General features: G+C 36.2%; 1 long non-coding RNA gene across 3 annotated transcripts in view; it reads left to right on the top strand.

Annotated features, from left to right (window-relative positions):
- The window catches only part of LOC140652892 (uncharacterized), a 50,011-nt gene that overhangs the window by 20,827 nt on the left and 12,012 nt on the right, over positions 1-17,172 (top strand). For 2 of the 3 annotated variants that reach the window (XR_012042972.1, XR_012042971.1), the window contains exon 2: positions 2,620-2,722. This is a non-coding gene — a long non-coding RNA (uncharacterized lncRNA). Of the gene's footprint in view, positions 1-2,619; positions 2,727-17,172 lie in introns of all 3 variants that reach the window. The other variant, XR_012042970.1, reaches the window with a different exon arrangement.

The following is a 17,172-nucleotide window of genomic DNA, read 5'->3' as shown; positions in this document are numbered from 1 at the left end:
TAAGAATAATAAGCATTTTGCCTAAACCAAATAGTGTTATAGTGTCATAATAGTCTAAAATAATATTAATTCTTAAATTTTCTGAGTAATTTTGTCAGTTCTTGTTCTCTTCAGGACAGAACACCTATTCTTCATTGGCATATCTTTAAAAAAAAAATCATTAAATTCTACATTCTTTACAGTTTGAGAATACAAACTTGTGTATAGGGGAATTAGCAACATTAGTCAAATGTACTTTCAAAAATATTTAACTAGGTAATAATCTTATTATATGGGGGGTGTATTTATTTAATTAGGTTCTAAAATAAACTCATTGCTACTAATACTTTTTTACCAAATTTTTAAAAACCCCACAGGATTCTACAGTCTAACCATTCTTTCATTAAATGTCTGTTGTTTATAATATCACTTTTCTAAGTAATTTGCTACTCAAAAGAAATAAGTTAAGTAGATACTTTGAGAAACATGCTGTGCAGTGTCTCAGACTGTTTTCTTGCCAAATAAATGTTTTTAGCACCTTACAGTCTGTTCTTTAAAGGTATCAAAGAGAGTGAGCTACTAAGCCAAATTCCCCTCAGGATTTGAGAATGTGACTCTGTAATCTTGTGTAAAGAGGCATTAACAATATTAGTCACAGTACTCTGCTTTTTCCATATTCCTGACCAGTCCCTGATGTGGCCATCCTTGCACAAGCAGGAGTCTCATTAGCATTAACAGGTTTATCAAATTATTCTAAAAAATTACTGAGATTTGTAGAACAGTGCTCCTGTTACTTATAGAAACAGCATAATTTACTTTTATTTACTAATGCATGTAAGCATTGTAAAAAAAATAAAACAAACATTGGAATTGTGAATCAGCAATGTTTTATAGCAGGGGATGCCTGGGTAGGGACCAAGGGGATGATTTTAGGCATCTGGGCTTTACTACTGTAAATAATCAAGTTTATTTATAAGCGCTGCCTGTGTAAGAATTGTATGATAAAGCCATTGAAATGATGATTCACAACACTTAATGATAATGGACTGGTTTTCTTGGCAAAGGAGCAGCAGGGAAATACTTAAAACTTTCAGATTCGAAATTCACTTTTACATCAGCCCTTGCAGCATTACAAAAAGGGGACCACTCAAACTCCTTACCCTAGTTATGATCCACATGAGGCAGTCCACCAGCTGGAATTGTTGTCCCAGTTACTAACTTAGACTGCAGGAATTCATTGTACTGGATTCCAGCCAGCTGGGAGTGATTTTTGTGATCAGGGAATTCTACCTAGAGAGAGGTATCCAGTCTTTTTTTGATGTTCAAGCAATGTAGTGAGAACAAACTAGACCACAAAACGTGACCCCAAAAATGTATTAAAGTAGCTGACTCACTAAAGGAGGTGTTTAATAAAACATCTGCTCTATTCAGTTTTATCATCAGAAGAAAAACACCTGAATAAGGAATCCAAGATCTGGTCCTTACTGTGCTTTCTTTACCCATTCATTCCTTGTTTTGTTACCTTTGTGAATTTTGAGTACATACAACAAGTCAGCAAATGAAGAATCAGATGCTTTTTGAACTATTAGTTACAACATCCACTTTTCTTCTGTGGATGTTGATATCTTAACTTCCCTTAATATTTCTTTGACTGCTTAAAATTTTTCTTAATTTGTTTCAATCAGTTTAATATAATTTGGAGATCATGTAACTGCACAGGGTTGGTTTTTTTTCCCCAACTGTCTCTTTGTTGCTTGAATTCTTTACTGATTTCAGTGAAACACAAAAATTTATTTCATGTCACAAGAAGAATTCTGAAAACTGAGTGGTATCAATGATGGAGGCTCTATAGATTAAAGAATATCTGCATTTAAAATGTAACAACCTAATAACCTTATGTATTCTGTGTATGTGTGCCTATGACTTATGTAACACTATGGGTTTTGTTCCAGATTTAAGTATTTTTATTTTGTTGTGATTGCTTTGGGCCAAATTTTTTTTGTGTTTGGCTGTGAAAATAGTCTCTTTTTTGGGAACTGATTATATTAAAATGCTATAAAACTAGTGACAAATAGGTGACTCATCAATAGGTTTTTTACGTGGTATAGATTAAAAAGTACATTTGCATTAGGGTGAAACAGTTGCATGTTTTGAGATCAGCAATAGTGCAACAATATCAAATTTGAGAAGAGAGTGCTCAGCATTTTTAGGATTCCCATCACTGATTTATTGGAAAGAATGAGTTGTGGAGTATGTTAAATCTTACTGATATAAAAATACATCCTGACATTGATGCATTAACACTAATGAAGCAGTAGATATAGGTTATAGTGTAAATACCAATAGTGGGGGCTGCTGCTAAGCAAGTTCTAGTGCCAAATTTAAAAAAAAAAGATGATTCTAAGAATGGAGTTTTTAAAATGTTCAATGTATACATTAATATGTGGGTAACGTTCTCATTTTCTCACTGAGTATTTGCTAATAAACTATCTCATGAGACTTGTTACATAAGGAGTCTGCAAATTGTTTGCAGTATTTTTGATTTATTTAGTGCCAATCTAGGAATGTGTAAGTACTTAAAAATATTAATAAAGTAAACATCTGATTATTCTGGTAAGAAATATTTTATCTGTTTTATAGATGACTAAACAGAGCCCCTGAAAGGAGATGTGACCAGACAAACACTACACAGAAGATCTGTAAAAGAAGTTGGGATGTGTTAACCTGAGTGGCAAATAATACAGTAGGTGTGCTCATCTGTTTGATAACTGTTTCCTTCCCATAGCTACTAATGGACTTGCAGAAAGACATAAAAACTCAATTCATATGTCATTTACTTGAAAACAAAACACAAAGTGATGATACTTATGTAGAAGGCAAAAACCCCCCTAAGTTTTAAATAACCAATGTCTCTCAAAAGGAGGAAGACTTTTTCTTCCTTTTACCTGGATCCTTGAAGTTAGGAATTTTCTGGTTAACAAGCCAATAATGAAAAACCCTTCTGCACTGCTATTTGCACAATTCAGATTCCAATTGGATAATCCTCCACCCTGACTCCTCTAAAACTTTGTGGGAAATTTATTGATTACTGCTTTCATAACAGAAATTTTAAGGAATTAATAAGCTAAATGTTTACATAGTTAAATGCAGTATGATCGCTAAGAATAAAGTCCAAAACATTGGAACTAATATTTTCAAGCTTAGGTGCTAAAATGTGGTTACTCAACAACTTTATAGGCTCACAAACAATCAAATTGCTGACTATCTTCCAAAAAGTTCGAGTCACTTTTATTTTGGGATCTAAACGTGCATTTAGGAATGCAACTTTCAGGCACTAATGGCTGATTTGCAGTGAATTTTAATAGTTCATTTGATGATCCATAAATGAAGTCCAGAAGACTCATGAATTTTCTAAGTCCTCACCACCACTAAATTTATGGAACTGCTGTACATAAACTATTGTATTTTACTATGGTATCTGTGGGCTCCTGGATATAGACGTGCATCCTAAGTGACTGTCAGAACAAGCTCTAAGTGTGTATCATTCCTGTTTCCCCATCAATCTAATGCTGTCATTTGTGTTGAATGGAAACCTAAAGATACAGGCAGAAAGTTTTCAGTTTGGACAGTTTTCCAGTCTGAACAAAATCAGGGGAGCTGGATGACAAGGGTAAAATCTACTCCACATTTTAGGATCACAAGCCATGAGAATTCAGTCCTCTTATGTTTTAACATAGAGATCTCCTTACAGACTACAAGAGAATACTATCTCAGGGAAAAGTTATGACTGTGTTTACTGAAGAATTTTCCAATCTTGCAAATTTTAGTGAAAATTTTATTGTCCTATTTTTCAGAATTACCTTAGTTTCTAAAATTGATGATATAGAATGCAGAAACTACATTTAGTAACTTGGGGATATAGACCGTATAGCACTTCAAGGAAAGATGACAGTAGGCATCTGTTTTTTGGACAGTATTTTTTGTTGCAGAGGAACATTAATAGTAGAACCATCAAAAAGAGAACTAAGCAAGTGCAAGGGGGCAAATAAGGATAAAGGGCCACATCCTGCAAAGTCCTGAACATGTTTTGAGGCGCTGACTGCCTCTAACTCCTGTTGACTCCTGCATGCAAGGAGGGTGGATTGAAAGAATGTGTGTATGTGCATGTGTGTGGAATCAAAGAACCTTATCTGAACCTGTCTTGGGGTTATAGCCAAGTACTTTAAGTCAAGACGATAGTCAGATGCTTGGGTTATGAAAGGTACTTAATGCAAAAGAAAAAAAAGGAATATAGCTGCCTTGATTTTGATCTTGCTCATGTGATAAAAGTTCCAATACCTTCCGATCCTGCTGGCAGGTCCAAAGACCTTCTCTAATTATATTTATATAAATGTTAATAACTATTTCAGTATTATTAACGATGGCAAGATTTGAACTCATTAAAGGTGGGAAATTGGTGGGATTAATTTGCTCCAGTTTTATTTGCCAAGAGAGCATTTTCCCAGCATTATTCTTTCTCCATATATTTTAACTTTGTAATTGTGGATCAAAGCCTTCTCAGCTTTGGTTGTATTAAGTGAATCTTACTGAAATAGAAACTCAGAAAGGCATTTTCTGCCAAAAAATATAACTGGAGAAGTCACGATTGAGTTCAGCTTATTAACTCTGTTTACTCAGTGTGCCTAAGTCTTTTTGGAATTTAAAAAAAAAATAAAACATGGGTATGCTTGGGCAGAGGGACATGATGAGTAGTACATTTTTAAAGAAATAGTCCTGGGAAATAGGTTTGAGAAACACTCACAATACAGAACAATAAACAAGACCTCATAAATGTATTGCCTGCAATAATATGTGGCTCTATGAAATGAAAATTATTTAGAAATTGTGAAAAATCAGATCTTCAAAGACTTGCACTTTATGTTCACCTGAATATAAGAATTCTATCTGGTTCTGTATCCTGTCTCTGAAAATTGCTGATATATTTGTGCTTTCAAAAGAAGGTGTAAGAATTTTACAGGAAACTGCTGTAAAATTCTGGAAACTGCAGGAAACTGCTGGTTGGTCTTTTCCTGAACTCTAATTGCTAATCTGCTTCAACTTTTAGTAGCTCTTTCCATAAAACAGATACAAATAATTATAATAATTGTGAACATCCACTGTATTTATATTATTTCCATGTGAATATTTGCATATAAGTTCTTGACCTCATTTATTTCATGACATTTAGAATGTAAAATCAGCCACATGAAATGAGACCAAAGGTCCCTCTAGCTTAACACTGCCTCTCACCGGCTCTGTGAAAATTTTGTTTGGTGAGCCTTATTATTTGCAGAGTAACAAATAATGGATTATTCTTCTCTGTTAACTGTCTTAATTAGATTACTGACATTAGTCATCTCAACACTGACATTAGTCATCTTTTGCTTTCAGTCTTCTGGGAATTTTTTGAAGTGAAGCATGTTGGCATGTTTTGTTTCTCTTTTGTGAAGCTGTTCCATACTTCTGTTTATCTTTGATACTCCTTCTATAGTTTCATAGAAGCTATAGTTTTTTAGAAACTAAAATTATAGTTTTATGGGGCCTTTTTTTTCCCCAAGATGGGATGTCAGAACTGCATACTTTGTAGATGTTGGGAACATGGTAGGTTTAACCTGGTTGAGAGCCTTACCACCAAACTAGGTGCAGAGGTGGAGTTTGATGAAGTTTGGTGCTGCGCAACCAAAGTTTAAACACTGAAAAGATACAGAAGATACAAAAATTTAAATTTATTGATTGATTTATTTATTTTTAAAAAGTATTCTTTACAGGGTACAGAGCTTTCTTGAGCATCTGGGAAGAGGTTTTTTTTGGTTTTGTTGTTCGGAGTGGATGATGTTATTAATAGGCAATATTAGAAGACAGTAGCTGTATTTAGTTCTAAATAAAAATAAAATGCTAATATATTGTCTCAGAATTATTTCTGTCTCTTTCCTGGTAGTTTATGTTGCTTGCCTTTTTGAATCCTGTTGCATATTGAACTGCTATTTTCAAAGAATGTAATGACTCCATATGACTTTCATAATGACTCCAAGACCACCTCTCATTATGATAATAGTTACGAGATCATCTTTTTGTATGTTTTTGCCTTATGTATTATGCTGCCTTTATTGATTTTATGCATCCATTATCCATTTTAAGAACATTTGAATGATTATATTAGGTTAGACCAGAGATTACTCTAGGCCAGTTTCCTGTCTCCAACACTGGCTAAAATAAAATGGTGTTGGAAAAAAAATGTTAGAACAGGGCAATCACGTACTGTTACTTTGTCAGAATATTCTCCCCAGCTCCAGCAGTTTTCAGTTCAGGAAATTCCAGAGTCAGAGATACTGTCTTTGTAGTTAATGAATTTTATTTCCTGTTGCTCAGTACGATATAATTCTTCTGCAAATGCTAGCAGTAAGTTTTAGATTTGACCGTCCTGACTAATTTTTATCACCCATAATACTTGCTCCTAGTCTGTCCATATGCTGTTAGGCTTAATTGAAGTAATTAAGCCAATTAGTGTTGATCAAACTTTTAAGTTCTTGTAGACACTCAGTTAGTTGATCATTCTATTTTTTTGGTCAGATCAAATGTAGTTTATGTTTTTTCCAATCCTTTGTTAAATCCCAAACTGTTTAATTTCCTACTTTAGCACATTACTAATTTTTTTCACACAAGGTAGAAAGCACTTATTTGAGGAAGAGATGAATGGAATTTGAGCCATCCTGTGACTGTTTAAGCCAAAACATGCTGCTCTGAAGCTGTAGAAATTAATGGTTATTCCAAATGCATTCTGTACCAGCTGCAACTATTTAAGTAATTCACTATTTTTTGAGGAGATATGATATGAGTAGGGATAAAAGCTGGAAGAACTGATAAGTGTTTTGATTTAAAATCTTTCTGCTTAACCCTTTATTATGTTCACACAGGATTTTTGCAAAAATACTGTCCTTAAGCAAATGGTCTTTGACTAAAGAACTGCCTGAAAATATGACAGTCTCTTGCCTAGTGTTACATGTAGGATTAGATCCTGCATTACTGAAATTAATGAAATTAATGAGAGCTTCTGCTTTGACCTTGTTTACAAGGAGCAGGACCTTGGACACCAATGTGCAGCTGGACACATTGAAAGAGAAAAAGTTATCTGGGGTGGGTTTTTGTGTGATAGGGTATAGAGATAAGAACTCTAGGATTATTTGCATTTTCAGCGCTATTTAAGTGCTGAATTCCTAATGTGCATTGACATTGCACAGTTTTAAGGGTGGTATTATGTGCAACCAGAAATAAATGTGTATTATTATTCCTTTGAACGATTTAATATTTTAGGCATGGTATGTTGGTTGTGGCTTACAGAAAGAACAGTTGTGCAGTTTACCTTGTGGGAAGAGGAGTCAGCTGCAGTAATTTAGGCTTTTCTCCTGGTATTTCCCTATTATCCAATAATCTCTTTGATGAGGAACAGTCCCCAATTTTCTGTTCTCCCCTCTAAGTCTGGCACCTGCCCTAAATCTTTATTTATTTGGAGAAACAGCCCCCCCCCAAATGCCTTTCATATTTAGCACTGCTGTTTCCATTTAGTGCCTGATCAACCTTTTTAGAGGCTGTACTGTTTACCTCAAAGGTTATTGTTGCTGAGGACAAAAAGCTGAGTCCTAGATATGCCCTCTGGTCTTAACCAATATCTGTCCCTGAACCACAAGTTCTTGAAATGTGTCCATGTTAGCTATTATGATGGGTTTGCTATGGCCCAGGCGTTCAAGACCCAAAATTTTGTCTTTGCAGTATTAGTAGAGGTGTACTATTGTTCGTTTCCTTTCTGCTCAACCTATGGCATATAAGGAAGTTCTCTTGTTGAAAGGGAATGCTTTGCAGATCTTTTGCAATTAATATATTGCCTTTTCCTTCTCCTGTATTGAGGATTTAGTCCAAAGCCTCATTTCAGTTTTGCAGAACATGTGAGGGTTATGTCCTATGATCAAGCCTACATGTGGGATACCTTGGTTTTCTCAGAGTCATGTTTCTCAGGGGTTTCCTCTTTGCTGGTTGTTCAAGATGCAAACACTGTGCAAAAGGGGTGCAGCTAGACTCCGCAGTTTTCTTCTCAAATGAGTTAAGAAGACTTTTGTCTTTTCGTTTTCTCCTGAGCATGCCACCAGAGCCAAAATTTCTTGTGCCATTTGGGTAAGTACATAGGCTAATCATATGGGTGAGGTGTTCATGGTAGCACCAGGGATGTCATACGCCCTAGTGATTTGCTCTGTAAAGTCTACGGGGAAAATGCTGGAAGTTCACACAGTGCTTGTTTCCTACAGCATCAATCTATTATGCAGCTGTATCGGCTTTGGCAATGTCTGTAGAGCACAGTAGGACAGTATCGACATTGGCTCATTCGCTATTGCTTCCTGAATGTTTCTGACCTGGTGGCTCTACTTCTTGCACCTTTCAGATTATTAAGGCTACAGTGGCTACCATCAGCACTATACACATTGTCCTGCCTGCGTGGTTCTGCTTCCTGAAATCTCCTCCTTGATGCTTAAAATCTCTTCAGCTATTCCTGGCAACAGGAGTGTCATCTATTTGCTACTCAGGGATCTAAACTGTTCTGCTAGAAAGGATGGTGAGAAAATATATTTTTGTCTGATCATTAAAGGAAGAGCTCGTGCCAGGGAGTTTAAACTATCCATTTCAGTACCCAGTGGTATGTATGTGTTTCACTCCAAGGGTATCTGCTTCTTGAACCGGCTTACGTGGATCAACCTCCTTTCTCATCAGTCTAAGTGAGCTTGCTTATTTCTCAACATAATTGCAGTGCTGGCTGCTGAACTATTTGGCTTTGTTTTCTAGATGCAGATTCAAACCACTTGACAGGTTTCTTCTCTGCGTTCTTGTGTCCTAATACTTTCTTTTCTCTTTTTAATGGAGGCCAGATGGTCTCTCACACATCACATCACTCCAGACTGTTCTTGATGCAGCAGACGTAAGTTCCCATTCTATTGCATTGCCTGTTCAACAGTGGCAATTTTCATAGCTACAGAGTACTGGCCCCTTTAGGACATGCAATACTTGTTGAGAATTTGCTGTCTAATCATTCCTTCATTTTTATTTCCAGAATTAAACTCCACTCCACTGTCTTAAGAATTCTTAGACCAGTTCTGTTTGCCAGGAGTCTTCTGTTGCAAAGGGAACAATGTTTTACTAATTACTCATATTAGATGGTCTGTGCCTCCACAGTCTTTGAAGGTGGTAAGCCTTGGCAATGCGTTATTCATTTTAGGTCTCTGATTTATGTTTCTTCCCAGCCAGGGAACATGCAATAGATATAGGATCGCCTATTTTCTATGTTCTGTACTCAGTTTGGGTGGAGTATCTGGATACTGAAGGTGGTTATTGAAATAACTAGTGAGCTAGGCATTCTGGCTTGGACATGTCTAGCAATCCAAGTACTTGAGAGAAGAAGTCAACCAGTATTTCAGAATGAATAAACTGCCTTTTATCGGAGTTAATTAATTATTGAAAGAGATAGATGGTAGTGCCTAATGGTAACATTCTACATGGCTGCATTACCATTAATGCTTAGAAAACACTTAGTTCTTCAGGGCACGCAGTGTTCTTGTCTTTTAAACATAACGGAATCTCTGTATAATGTCTCTGGTCTAGGCAGTGCTAAGACGCGTACGTAAGTTCCCCATCTAAGCCTCCGCAGCTTTGCTGCACAGCCACTGATTGCATTTTAATTTTACCATAAACTCAGGCTTTATGCAAACTTTAAAGTAACTAGTTTTGATATTTTCTGGAGATCTAAACATTGTAAGGGTATTTTTTCCAGACAATCCTTGTTTATGGAACAGTGCAACTCTGGTCTTGATCATGAGTATTTAGCTGGGATTTAGTAAGGTGTCACTATGAATTACAGAAGAAGCTTCTATACAAAACTTTCCTAGAAGTATAATCCTCAGAAGAATTAACGATTCCAGACTACTTTGCTGAATAAATTTTAGTATGTGTGGCTTGTAAACAAAAACCCACAATAATTGCATGTTTGAGTGCCTTATATTTTTCTTTTACTGAATTACAGAATAGCAGTATCTCTTCATTACTAGACAAGTCTATGAGTTGTAGTGATAAACAATTCATCTATTCCAGAATATTTATCGGACCATTGTCTTTTAAAGATAAACATTGCTCCAAGAGGGAAACAGGGTATATAATGAAAGGTGATTGTTTAATGACTGATTGGGAACGTGAAATTCTAAGAGGCAGTAAAGCCTTTAGGACATATTGATACTCAGTTTAAAACTGTGGAATGAAAATCAAAATGATTAATTTTAAGAATTAGATCATGAGCCGACGGAGCTGGAAATATCAGATTGCTAACAGATAAGTATCTTCACATTGGAAAAATACATCAATATTCACCTCAGTATTTTCTGGAAAAAAGTTTTGGCTTTTCTTTATTCACTCAAGGCTTTCTGAATACTTTTCTGTATATCATTTCTATTGTTTAGACTTTTGGTATAAAAAGAATTCAAAATTCATTGATAGAGTTTTGTTTTCAAAGTCTGCTTATCCCTAAGAAAACCAAAAATCTTTATTTGCTATCTAGCTTCAATTAAATTAGCTAGAAGGGTTTTTTTTTCATTGGAAATGTTACTCCATTTCCATTCCAACTGCAGGCTAACATCCATGCTTTGGGGTAAATAGCAATGAGCCTTCTCACAGTTTCTCAGAAGCTCTTTAAATAAACAATAATTGAGTATGATAGGCAGCAACACCATTACAACCTGCTGATGTCAGAAGTTCTTTCTTTTTTTTTAAGAGACATTCAGTCTCTGCTTCGTGGATCAATAACTCTTCTCCAGATAATGTTTAACAATCACTACAATCTGTGTCTATTAATGTCATAGTATGAAATTCTATGAGAAGGAGCTATAGGAAGTGACATTAGGATTTGCACAGTGTGTTGGTAAGTGAGTAGCTAATAGTGCTAGGATTCTGTCTCTGGTATTGCAGACTGGAAAAAAGCCTGTAGCTTAGGAGACATCGTCTGTGTCAATGAAGAGGTAGACCTTGAGCTGCAACTGGGACATATCATGGGGCTGCCAAAGGGAAAGGGAAGAAAGTTCCGTTTAAGTTCTCTGATAGTAAAAGAGTGCTCTGAGTTGGTCCAAGTCCCAGGTATGCTAACTGCTAATGGTCCCAGTGGGCTGATCCAACAGCCACTGGAAAATCTTGTTTTGTGCCTTTTGGTTGTGCCCAGTGCCTCATTAGTGGTGGATAAATGAGATAGAGGGCACTATGCTGGGGTTGCACCACAGGAAAAAAACTCCTCACTGCATTTTTCTTAGAGAACTGCAGGTGTCACTAAAAATCACAAAGACAAATCCATTCTCCGGAAGCCAGGACACTGGGGAAATCTGGGGAAGTGGTGAAAAAGATGAATCCTTTTCCAGTTGCGGAGTGTGATAAGCCAACGTAACAGAAGACAGGGTATATTTTTTTTTTTGGTGTTAGATCTGTCTCAGTGCTTTATGCATGATGTCCTTAAAAAGTGCTAATTGTGGCTATAATTGGAGTTAGTAAGTTTTCCAAGTAGTCATTATGGTAAGAACAGTCTAAGAGGTTCAATTTCCATCTGTTACCAGATCCATGGCTTGAATAGCAAACTAATTTTTTTTTTCTTAAAATTGGCTTTGTTTCTTGTATTACACTTGTTTGTCACTGTGATCAGTATGTGGACGATAAATACATGTCGCTGTAAAATATTTTTAAAAATTACTTTTAAATGCTTCTTCCTGAATATTTGCAGGACTTCTAATGGTCACCATTTCTGGTTCTTTCTCTAGATTCTCTAGTGGTGAATGTTGCTTATTTAAGTGTTTTCTTTCCATAACTCCTTCAGCTTAACTTTGCTTATTATTTAGTGGCTCCTGCTTTCTTAGGTCATCTCATAGGACATGAGGATATATCTACTTAGTGAAAAGATACAGAAAATATCTTGATAAGCATGTTTTAATTGATATGATACTGAACACTGTGGAGAATGTAAGACAGTCTTGCAATAGTTCTCCATTCGCTCTGCATCTTTTAGTTTTCTGCCTTTCAATTTTGGCATGAAGTAATGTGTTAAGTATCATCCTTGCCTGGGAGACAAAAAGTCTGGGAGTATTTGCAGTCAATGATCTGTCACGGTGTCAAACAGTGTATCAAGAATTTAATAAGACAATTACCTATGGACCATATTTTTTCTAAAACAATGGAAAATTATTGCTGCTAGCTCTAACACTTTTAACAACCAAAAATCATCTTCCCACCTTTCCACCAGAAAGGGATATCAAAGAAATAATTAAATACCTACTTAGGAGGAAAAAAGCAGGCAGGAAATAGAGAAAGAGATGGACACACAGACAGATAGCAGCAGGCTGAATCTGAAAGGTCAGTGTGTCTCTCCTGCTATACAATGTAGTACAGTCTTGTTGGGCTAGGGACTGTTGACTTCTGCCTCTGAATGGCCCTTAAATGGTGGATTATTTTAGAAAAGCTGTCTTTCCAGCATCAAACTACTGCTGGTTGCCTCAACTTCCGATTTCATAACAAGTATAAGTTGCATGCAGTGATGTGACTGCCATATCCCCTTCCAGAGTTGGAGGAAACACTGATCGTTTATGCATATGCAGAAGCAGTGCGAGGGCTAACTTCGAAACTGATTTGAGGAAGCTGTGTGATGACCATAGTGGAAAGTGCAATTACTTTTGTCAAACATCCATGGCAAATATGAATTACCATCCTGTGAAATGTGTTAAAAAGTGTTTCGCAGAATTTATTACTTTGCTGTTTTATATCCTGCTGTTGGCACAGCAGGTACAAGGGGTTAATTCCAGAAATATTTCATATCTCTGCCTTGCTGACACTTTCTCATCCATCAGTGGTCTCTGGTAGCCTCTTCTTGCAGAGTCTATCCTAGGTAGTCCAGTAATGCATTTGAAAGGTTAATCCCATAGTTGAGTTCAGCTTCCATGGGAAACAGCATTGATAACAAAAAGTGCACTTTTCCAATTGAATTTCCATTTTTACAAAGTTCTCTGTACCTTGTTTAAACAACTTCAGCACGTCTGAAGGACTAATACTTACTAATTTTTTAAATTTTTTTTGAAAATACTTCAATTTTCTCCAATCACTTGTATTGTTCCAAAGCAATAAATAAAGTATCATGTACATCTGTCCGTCTTTTTCTACCAGAAAAAGCTCTACGCAGAGCTTTCCCACTTTCATTTTTCACTTCGTCTTTATTGGCTGAAAATCAAACGCCTTCTTGTTTACTTTGGCAGGCTGTTGAAGGTTATGACTGAGCCCCTCCATTTTCTTTCTTTGTTACATTTACAGTGGTCATCGGAAACATGAGGCTTCCTTTATGTGTTTCTTTGCTGAGAATTCCTATCAAACAACACTGCAGACATAACCGTTCTTGGCACTTACTGCCAAAATTTCATTAGCTGATGCCTGTGTCATATTATCACTTATTCATTTCAGTCTCCTCTTAAAATAGGGTCGTATTGTGCCTTTAACCACATTTTCATTACCTGTCTTTGACAACTTTCTCTCAGCTAAACATCCTTTGAAGATGAGTTGAACACAATATTCAAAGATTCAATGCACCATCAGTAACCTTTACACAGTTTATATTGTTTTCCAGCTTTTTTCTCTGCTGTACTAGATTCTCAGTTTCATGACCTTCTGGGTAAGTTGTGAGACTCATTTGTTTTCTAAAAGATATGAGTGGGTTTTGCATCACACTTACTCTAACTACAACATAATTTATATTTCTCAGATTCAATATTTGGGTTTTGGGTTTTGCACTGTCATAATAATGAAACTGAACTGTGAGGGCTTTCTGTTATCTCGTTCATTTCACTGTTTGGTTCTTTAAGATTATCACACTGTTGGGCTTCTAGCACAGCAAAGGAATGATCAGATTTCATATAGGTAGATTTCTTGAAAATATTATGACATGAGAAATATTATATATCATAGTCTAAAAATCTTTTAAATATTAAGTAAAAAAATTCAATAAAACACATATGTGTTCCTTGTACATGAATGTTTTTAATTGGTTGACAACTACATTTTGTTCTGTTCATGTAATAGTGTCTGCAGGTACCAGGTTGTTTAAGAATTTGTTGTGCTGCTTGGAATATTGGAAGACGTTATGTATGTGCTCATATTCATATGTGTAATATGCATAAATACTTGTTACATTATCATGTTATGTGAGAAATATCTATGCTTATAATATATATAAGTAATTGAGACAAATTAAGATTTTACAGTTACCTCTCTGGATTAAATGTACCACTGTATGCAGAAATACTAGCTAAGTTACCTTTCACAAACCTGAATGGGTGGTGAGAGGACTTTTATTGCATGTGCATCAAAAATTTTGCTGGCAACTCCCCCCATCCCCATCCAGCACCACAAGAATGGCTTGTTGCCTTAAGGAAATACAAAGGAACAAGTGATGGGGAAAGTCACTAAATACCAAAATGAGAAAACCCACAAAATTTAAAAAGATGAAAAATAAAAAATTAACAATTTCATAATAAACTGAAAATCAGATGGAAATCAAACCAAAGAAAGTAATAAAACAGAAATGAAAACATACAGAATAATATATGCTTGTACACGAAGATATATTCAAAAGCAGAAATAACATAATTAGTGATCAAAACTTGTAGATTTCTGCCACAAACTCATATCTCTGTGGAATTTTGGCCATCTTCCTATGAGAAGGCAAGGCTTTTAGAAAGCGTGGAATTCTCACAGATGAAAAGAGACTTTAATGTTGGCACACAGATGCTCCATTGGCTTCTTAAGTTGTTGATCTAGAAACATTTCTTATTCCAGTAAAAGAATATATGGTAGAGCTGCAGGCTGTGGAGCATCTCCACTTCCTCCTGCAAGAGAGAAGGCTTCAGGAGACTGAGTTTTCTTGGGAATGCAGAGCCATAGGAGAGAGTTCTTCTCCTTGAGCCTGCCAGGGAGAGGAAGAAGAAAATGGTCAATTAGTCCGAAGTTCAGTGCCATCAGTTTAGTACAGGGGGTGGCAAGGCTGTTTTCTTCATATTGCCTTTGAGTTATGAAAAGCAGAGCCTTGGTTCTATTCCTGAATATATTTTTTTGTGTCTTTAAGTAATCTTAAAGAGATACAGAATTTGTGATCAGCAATGATTCCCGAGTACTTTTTGTAAGTGCTAAGCACGCTGCCTTGCCCACATTCTGCTTTGCTGGCTAGCCTTATTTTGTGCCCTATTGCTATTAAACAGTTGTGAGTGTCATCCCAGAAATGGCTGCACTTCACTGAGATAAGGTGAGCTTTGAATATAAAGTCCTGTCCTGAGATATATTATGTGCCTGCAAATCCTGTTGACCTCACTGGAAATTTGGAATCCTGTGTAGGAGAAGGTTGGAGGACAGCAAGTTCATTTTTACGAACTTATTGCCATGTTTTCCTTTGAGATTGACTCCTGAACTACCCTACAACACAGCTCATTGTCTAGAATTTTCCTTAGCAGTCCTGTCTTGGCTTATCCCAAAGCCAACATCTGTGTTCTTCCTTTAAATCCTCATTTGAGGGAAACTGGCTCACTTGGCAGGCAGAGTTACTGGGACAAATATAACTGGACCTCAATGTAATTCCCTCATGGGCAGATGTAGGCTGACATTTTTGCTACTGTTTGTTGTTTGGTGGAAGGTAATCTCTTGCAAGGCCAGGTTGGGTGTTGGTTAGATTATAAAGCTTATATACAGTGGAAAACTGTAGAAATACATGAAGCTTGAAACATGAAGGATCCATCATGGTTTTGCATCTGTGATTTTCCATTGGTTTGGGACATAACCATTTGATTTTGGCGTTGTACCCGTGTTCGTGTCAATAAATAAGATAGCTAAACCTCCAGGGAATTACTGTCTCTTAATCAAGCCCATCATTAAAGTGTGTACACAGAAATGGGCCTAGAGACCGGAGTTCCTGCCAAAACCCCAGAAGCCAAAAAAGAACATCAAGATTTTAAAAAACATTCCTGTAAGACATTTACCAAATGTTTATGCAATTCTTACTCCATCTCTTCCACTGCTGCTTTCTGTTGATTGAGAGCATAAGGTGCTGTCTTTCCTGTAAGTCAAGAGAAGCTTCTGGAGAAGCAGATAGGAGCAATGCCTTTTTTCACCTTGATTTCATTATAATCTTAATTTTCATCAAAGGATTCTCTTGGGTGCCCCTCTGGGCTTCAGCAGTCTGCAGAGCCCTGATTAAGCAAGGCTCCCATTTGTTTTTAATAGTCTCAGATTTCACTCTGTGAGTGCCACAGCATGTTTGGAGGGCCTGTGGACATTAAGATTTTAAATCTTTGTCTGAAATGTGTTTATGAGATGCACATAGAATGTGCATATTTATGTAAATGTTTAACGTATGTGTAAACTTATATTATTTTATCTTGTTGCATTTACTTGTTGCTAAGAACTGTTCAGCTTAATTTGTATATATATTGTAAGAATACATGCAAACAAATGCATGGTATTAGTGGTATTAGCACAAACCTAATGGGAGCATCCACTTCAAGGTCTAGATCTGCCAGGTATTTACTATCACGTGGTCATTATGTTTCAAACAGAGTGCACGTGTATTACATGCATGTACAAATATACTGTCAGCTGCAAGGTTCTCACATTGAAAATCAGACCTTGAATCTTACCTTTTTTGTATTTCCAGGTTTTCTCCACTTCCCTCAGTACTGTGAATAAACTTTGAAATTAAATTGTTGTCTTTGAAATTAAATAAATTGCAGAAAATAGTAATTAGGTATGAATCTTCTTTTTAACTCTTGTAAGAAATTTGAACCTATAATTAACAGTGGCGAGGGCAAAAAAGAATAGCTCAAGAGTTAAACTGACCTGAAGTGCATTCTTTTTACTGACTTGTGTCTCTTTCCCCGAATGAAAAAAACAAACAAAGCTCAACAAACAATCCACACAATTGGTGCACAGATGGTACAGACCAGAACCAGATTCCTCTGCAGAACTGCAAAGCTTTCATCCCATGCAGTTTCTACACTGATATAGATTTTACCCATCCATCTGAGCTGTTAAGTTTTTGTGCACTGAGTGTGAGACTCATAG

This window comes from Ciconia boyciana, chromosome 6, assembly GCF_034638445.1.
Source record: "Ciconia boyciana chromosome 6, ASM3463844v1, whole genome shotgun sequence".
Lineage (NCBI taxonomy): Eukaryota > Metazoa > Chordata > Aves > Ciconiiformes > Ciconiidae > Ciconia > Ciconia boyciana.
This window is presented reverse-complemented; position numbering and strand designations above follow the sequence as displayed.